Below are 7,609 nucleotides of genomic sequence, written 5' to 3'. Positions count from 1 at the left end.
TCATTTTAGGGCATCAAATAAAGTTTGGACGTAAGACGCAATTAGAAAGGCCAAGCATGCTTCGTACATCAGCAACATGATCTTCTGCAACATTGAGCTTGAAGTATATGCAAATTCACTGCAAGAAATCCACCATCCTTGGAAATGTGTAAAACAGAAGTTTACTGTTTGCTTATTTCTTTCCGGCATGAAGCAGCCTAATACACTTCCTGGGATGCCGAGTGCCATTCATACTTTTTTGGTAGGTGCGTCTGTATGTAAATAAATTATTTTATGCTATGGTCTGCCTCAGAAACATGGAAACAGGTGCAATGTTTTGTGCAACCGATTTCAATGGCACTTACATAAGTCAAATGTCTTGCCAGGCCCAGCCAACTTAAGAAAAATGCACATCAGAATTTTTTCTTGTCAGATTATAACGACGTTACGATATAAAAATCTTGCATTGTTATAAACGATTAGCATCACTGAGTTGCTGAACGGCATGTTTAAAATAATGATAATGATTTTTGTTTTGGCTATAGCTACAAGCAGTTATTAGCACAAAGACTTGCAAAGACCAAACTAAGTGCTTTATAATAAACAATGCACAATTGCCATTTGTGTGAACTACTACAGCTGTCTTTCTGTCACGTTGCCTCCTCAGACTCGTAGACCATGGGTAAAATTCCAGAAAACACCCATGAGATTCACCCATACCCTTGCTGCCAAAACACGCTATGGCATATAGTACTGCCTTTCCGCATTGCGCACTAAAGCACGAGAATGTTTGTCATCAGCTCGTTCTGCAGCTGGTCCTGCAACACTTCTTCCCGAAAGGGACCAGCATTGTGTGAATGCGCCCATATGCATGAAGCTTACTAAATTTTACGGGTGTGTACGTAAAGGCCACTCAATTTATCACGATGTGTATCAAAAGAAAGGCACAGGAGCAAAAAAGTGCGCAGTTTCACTCTTGTGTACAGCGCGGCGCTTGTCTTATCTGTGAGTTTCCAAATATACTTCGTCCATAGGGTATCCCCTATGCCCGTATCCCAGTATCCCCTAAGCCCCACGCCCGTGCAACATTCGGGAAACTAACAGGACATCCACCGGTCATCGATTTTCGGATATCCTACCATAGACATCCCAAGAATCGCAAACAGACCTGTTTCGGATTTTCTATCGTATGTTTTCTACCACACATGTCCCAAGGTTATTGCACATGGACTTTTTTGGCATCTGCTGTGGTTGATTAGTTTCTTTGGCGTTACGCTGCTGAGCCTGAGGTCGCGGGATCAAATCCTGGTCATGGCAGCCACATTTCGATGTGGGCAAAATGCAAAAAACACCTGTGTGCCATGCGTTACGTTAAAAGAACCCTAGGTGGTCGAAACTAATCTGGAGTCCGTAACTACGGTGTGCCTCATAATCGGATCGTGGTTTTAGCACTTAAGACCCCAGGATTTAATTTTTTTTTTGGCCTACACGTGAATATTTGTCCTCCAAGAGGCTTTGTGAAATTATGTGAAATAACATAATGATGTTTTCTAGCATGTTTGAAAAACAATTCGAAGCTATCATGCATGCAGCCCGTGTGCACGCCATACTTCACAAATTTTATCATGCAGTTTACTTTGAAAAGCCAAGTTAGCTCTATTAGTCACATGTCCGTGGCGGAAGACTTAGGAAAATGAGTGCACTGCACTTGCGCGAGTAACGTGTGCATAAAACGCCCTCTCTCTCTTCGGGATCTTTGCCGGCCCGCGGATGAGGTGATGCAGGCGTTAAGCACTCTCCATACGTGGGCCGATCCCGAAGAAATTGCAATGCTGGGCCGACCCGCGGCGGAGGTGCAGTTCGCCATTAAGGGGCCCGCATACACAACTTCACTGGTCATGCTTCTTCACAGAGTGGAAGGCCACTGAGTTTTTTCTGAAAAATCTACTGCACTCAGTATTTTATGTCGTACATAAACAAAACCAGAATGAATCCACTTTTCACGCATAAAGGTTTCATTAACGAGATGTAATAATAAAAAAGAATTTGCCAGAATCAATATTGGAATATGTACAATATGTACAAGCTCTCTTCCATAAAATGGAAGAGAGCTTGTACAGACACGTTTGTGTCTATTAAGAGAGAAGTAACAAAAATTACGAGATATACAAAATGTGCTGCCATCGAGTAGATACTATCACAAAAAAACTAAACTTTCATTGAACAGGCATTCCACTACAAAAATTTTTAATTGCAAGCACTACAGTTTGACTTGCCTGGCTGTTGCCGCCGATGATCTGGGCTGCCTAGCATCGTCGTCGCTGTCGGAGTCGGTCCGGCGGAAAGGCAGCATCTTCATGAAATAACCAGCCGAAGAGGCAGCGGAATCGCGACATCTGCGATCTTTCGAAACGCGCGCGCCGCTCCCGGAGGCGGCCATTTTTTTCTAGTTTGGTCGCGAAACTTCGGAGCGCGTTCAAAAATCACGCCCGGGGGAAAGGGGGAGGGGGCAAGCGAACTGCTTAGAAAAAAAAATGCAGTTCTCTTTCCTGTCCAGTGATGCCACGGCTGCTGATTTATCACTAGATCTACTGATCTTCAAAATTTTCTGCTGATTCAGTGATAAAGCGCTTGAATCTACTGATTTTCTTACTTTTCTACTGAAACGAAAGCAAAAGCTGCTACTTTTTCAGTACAGAGTTTATATTAATGTGAGGCCACCTAGCGAGCGAAAAAAAAAAACGTGGTAGGCGTCGAGGTTTACATACATTCTTGCGTTTCCAGACTCAATCGTGGCGCTACCTCTGTCTTTGAGCAAAGTGGGGAAGATGCATAGAGTTTAAAAAGTAACTGGATAAGTAACTGGATGTGAGGCGGTGAATTCGTGAAAGTGGATGCACTGCCGTACCCCACAACTATGAAACCAACATCATCATCATCATGATCAACCTATTTTTATGTCCACTGCAGCACGAAGGCCTCTCCCAGCGATCTCCAATTACCCCTGTCTGGAAGATACTGTCCTCAAAAGCTTTCAGGTACTAACTGCCATCTGACCCCTTTGAATAGGCCATCGGAGGGCTTCACTGTTTCTAAATTCGTGCTTGACAATGGCTCTCTGGATCCCCGAGTTTTTCAAAAGTATCGCCAAGAATCTCGGGATCAATTTTCGTACTATTTCTTAGAAGCTACAATACCACAACAGAGTACTAATATAAGCGCTGAATTCGTGGGCGCATAAACTGAGTGCAAAAATTGAAATTAAAAATCTACAGATTTTTACTGATTTTTCGCGAAAAAAAATCAAGTTTTTTCATGTGTCGTGGCAACACTGTTCCTGTCCCATAGCGCATTGTGTCCGTGAGCGGCGCGGAAGGTCTCGAGAGCGGCGTTTCAAACCATCGTTAGCGGGCTAACGATGCGCAATAGGCGCGGTACTCAAAGGGTTAAGCCATGCAGCACATGTAAACAAGAGCATCAAGTTTTATCTACCGCAAAAAAATAAAACGAGATGCTGCTGCAAGCGGAGTCATGTTAAATGTTGGCAAAAAACATACGACAAGGACGATTTCATTGCCATCGTGCTTCGTCGGTTGCAACGTTGTAAATGACAGTGACAAACTAAAGCTAGCGACAGCATAGCGTGCTCATTTCTACATTTCACTACCCTTGAAGGCAGCTAGTTAAACTTGTGTATGCATGTTTACCTTTATATTATTTCTATGAAATTGCACACTTCAAAAGATGCTGTTATCGACATCATCGTGTCAAATGTCACTAAATTTGAACGTGTGGCAGCTCCGCCGAAAAAGATGCGCCCATTGTGCAGTCGTTTGGCATTCAACACGGATAAGTGGCGTTTGCTGGGAGGGGTCTTAGTCCTGCGGTAGGTTTCAAATAGGCTGATGCCATTTGGGGGGTAAATTTCCTCAATTTATTGTCACAGCAGCAATTGCGCGTTATTAATTTGCTACGTCTTCCACAATAAAAAATTTGCTCCTCATGCATAGACGAGTGCTGGCTCCCGTACCCTGAAAACCGTCGCGTTTGTTTTCTATTTGTTTTCTACGGCGGAGCTCATAGAAGTTACTGTTCTTGAACAGAGCGACGTCGGGAAAACAGAATGTTGAGTCGTCTCCGTCGTAGAGTTCACTGCTATACGGCGCAGATATATTCTCCGCGAGAAATTTAGCGTCTGACCAGTGCTATTGATTTTATGTAGCTGCGTAGCAGATTACGAAAGATAGAGATCAAAATTTTACTGTTCAAGTACAGCACGTATTAAAATCTAGCCGCATCATCATCGCATGCGCCACGTCTTGCGTTAGGTGCTGACCAGCGCACTCTACTCCGCAATTCCATAGAGGGCTTTGATGTCGCGCTCGTAGAAATTTTGAAGGGGCTTCCTGCGAATCTTGAAGGTGGCCGACACCAGTCCCGTCTGCGGCGTCCACTCCTCGGCGCAGAGTTTGAGCTTGAGCGGCACTTCGGTCTTGTGCAGCTCGCTGTGGCGCGCGAACGCCAGGATCGACTCGGTGGCGGCCTTCGCCACTTCAGGGTCCTCGCACAACTCCTTCAGTGTGGCCTCTCGCGTCGCCCTGCCGAGCTCTCGAGCGAGGTTCTGCAGTTTCTGATGGTTGGGCGCCACGAGTGCGACCAGGTACGTGTGCAGAGAACTGCCGTACGCGAGCGCGTTGTCCACGAGCGGGCACGCCTTGAGCACCGACTCGACGTGGCCCAGCGAGACGTACTCGCCGTGCTGGAGTTTGACAAGCTCCTTCTTGCGGTCGATTATCCGCAGCGTGCCGTTGGGGAAGATCTCGCCGACGTCGCCCGTGTAGAACCAGCGGACTCCGGATTCGTGGCGAAACGACTCGCGCGTGAGCTCGTCCCTCTTGAAGTAGCCCTGCGTGACGCACGCGCCCCCGATGACGATCTCGCCGCGCGGGTTGGGCTTGTCCGATATGCGGTAGGAGCCCTCGGACCAGTCGACCAGCCGGAGGTAGCAACCGGGAATCGGGGCACCCACTCGGCCCACGCTCGTGTCGTCTATGTCGTTGACCGTCGCCACGGCGCAAGTCTCGGTCAGGCCGTACGCCTCGATCACGTGGCAGCAGAGGCAGGCGCGAGCGAAACGGCGCGTTCGAATCGACAACGGCGCCGAGCCGCTAACCACGACCTTGAGTCTCGAGCCCAGCGCGCGGCGCACTTTGCTGAAGAGTAGCAGGTTGAGAAGAGGTGTGTCGAAACCGCAGTCGAGCCAGAAGTTTTTGTAGTCGACGGCGTGGTCGAATAGCGCCTTGAGTAGGGGTCCCCTCGAGGCGACGGCGTCGGAGATGCCCTTGCAGATCTTGTCGAGGACGAGCGGCACAACGGCCATCTGAGTCGGCCGGAGCAGGCTCATATCCCCGGGGCACCCTTTGGCCAAGCCCGTCGAGGCGTTGGTCAGGGTCAGCGGTGACGAGAAGCCAATGGACGTGCCTGTGCCAAAGACGAGCGCCTCGACGGCCAGTTCGAGGATGTGAGCCAATGGCAGGTAGGCGATGTACGTGTCCTGGCCGGTGCAATACGCCTGGCGGACGGCGGCGAGACCGTTGATGGCCGCGATGATGTTTCTGTGCGTGGCCACAACTCCCTTGGGCACGCCGGAGGACCCGCTGGTGTACATGACGATGGCTACGTCGTACGGCGTCGGCGCGGACTTTTGTGCCACGAAGTTCGCTCTCAGGTTTTCCAGGTTGGAAAACGGAATGACCTGCGATAAGCACACGACGCGTGTTGTACCGTGAGCGCGCCTTCTGTGTTTTAATTGTGCCCGCCAGCTGGCAAATAGATCTTCCTAGCGGTTAAATGGTTGTGCGATTACTTGCGACTTGAAGCCTCAACGCGCCCTGAGTAAGGCAGGAAATATTTTATAAGTGTACAGGCATTGGTGGGCTTGGGCAATTTTTGTTGTTGGTTTATTCAGCTTCGCTGATAATTATAATAATTCTGAGGAAGAACGAAGTGATACTAATGATAGCTAATTTAATCTCGACAAACTTGTGGACAGCGAATGCATGCAGCAGATTCTACATTATAGCAACCTATGCCGTTAATACACAATAGTGTTGTGCAGGCCTGTGTATGCCTTACAATATGCGCAAGTTCCCGTGTGATATAGGCGATTATTGGATATGGACAATTAACGCTTACGGATTTTTCTAGTACGTTGATCCCCTTGCATATGTCTGTATTGCAACTTCTCGGCATCGTTTTTGTCTTGAAGTTAACGTGTACGTCACTCACCTGCAGTGTTCCTAGAGTAGTCAGCTCTGACGGCTTCGAGTTGGGGTCCTCCATGTAGACTACGTGCGTTATCGACGGCATCTTGTCCGCGATGCTCAGCACCCGCGGCAGGAGATCCGCGGAGGTGACCAGGTGCGTCGCCTGTGTCTCGTTGATGGCGCTCGCTATCCCCTCGTCGGGGAGCGTCGCGTACAACGTCACCAGCGGGACGTTTGTGCGGAAGCAGGCCTGCGCCGTGAGCAGCCACTCGACGCGGGTCTCGGCCAAGATGGCCAAGTGCTGGTAGGGCCTCACACCGATCGACTGAAGGCCGCGCGCGGTGAGCTCGATCTCTCGGTCGACCTCGCGGTACGTCAGCCACTCGTAGTCGCCCAGGAGCACCTTCCTGAATACCTTGCCGCTGCTCTGTTTCTCTTCGGTCCGACCTAACCTGGTTCTCGTCCCCAGGGAGCGCCGCAGTGGCCATGTGCAGATGGCCCTTCGCGCCAGTTCGTCCAGGGTGCTGACGCCCGCCAGAGCCTGGACCTGGCGGCACTTGCTTGCAAGACGCCAGTAAGGCGTCGACGGGTCGTTCTCGACGACTGGCTTGGCGAAGCACGTTCGCGAGCGCCACCAGTAATTCCAGGGTTTCTGGAAGACGAAGTACAATGGCAGCGTGGCCGCTGTGTAGAGGCCGGCCAGAATTTTGACGAGGAATAGCACGATTGCAACGAGAAGGGAAGACATGGCTGTCTGGTCGAGCGGGACCCCCGCATCAACGGGCTCTGGCGCGCGCGGTACATACGGCGTAATCTGGGTCGGCATGGTGTTGTGCAGGCCTTCTCCTGCCGAGACTTCTTCACCCCCAGAGGCGGGGCTTGATGACGATAATGGTGGCAGTGATGATGATGGTGACGCCACGAGAAAGCGACAAAAAATCCACTGTTTGGAGGTATACAGGCGAACATTGGTTGGTTGGTTGGCTTGCCTCTGTATATGGCTGACACCCACTGTGGATGAACACAAGCAAGCAACAACAACAAAAGAAGAAGATGGTACCTATGGAAAGGTACAGTAACTTAACGCTTTAAGAATTTAGTAAAGAAATCGTCTCGAATAAAATAAAAGAAATGTTTATTGGCTGTGCAGGCATGACAATGGGTGTCCAATAAGGGAGGGAAGCTCCCACTCACAATGTTAGGAATAAAAATCTTAATTCCAATACGGAAAATTGGTTCTTTCAAAGTAATTTTACTTAAATAACTATCGATAAACGGTGGCCCATTAAGAAGAAACGATCAATCGTCTCGTCATCACATAATCGGTACAGGGCGGCAGGCGACAGATCAGCTCATTGAAGTTA

General features: G+C 49.2%; 1 pseudogene; it reads right to left on the bottom strand.

Moving 5' to 3' along the window:
- Positions 1–4,324: 4,324 nt before the first annotated feature.
- LOC142588920 (long-chain-fatty-acid--CoA ligase 4 pseudogene) lies at positions 4,325–7,071 on the bottom strand (annotated as a pseudogene).
- Between the last annotated feature and the right edge of the window lie 538 nt (positions 7,072–7,609).

This window comes from Dermacentor variabilis, chromosome 7 (genome assembly GCF_050947875.1).
Source record: "Dermacentor variabilis isolate Ectoservices chromosome 7, ASM5094787v1, whole genome shotgun sequence".
Taxonomy (NCBI): domain Eukaryota; kingdom Metazoa; phylum Arthropoda; class Arachnida; order Ixodida; family Ixodidae; genus Dermacentor; species Dermacentor variabilis.
This window is presented reverse-complemented; position numbering and strand designations above follow the sequence as displayed.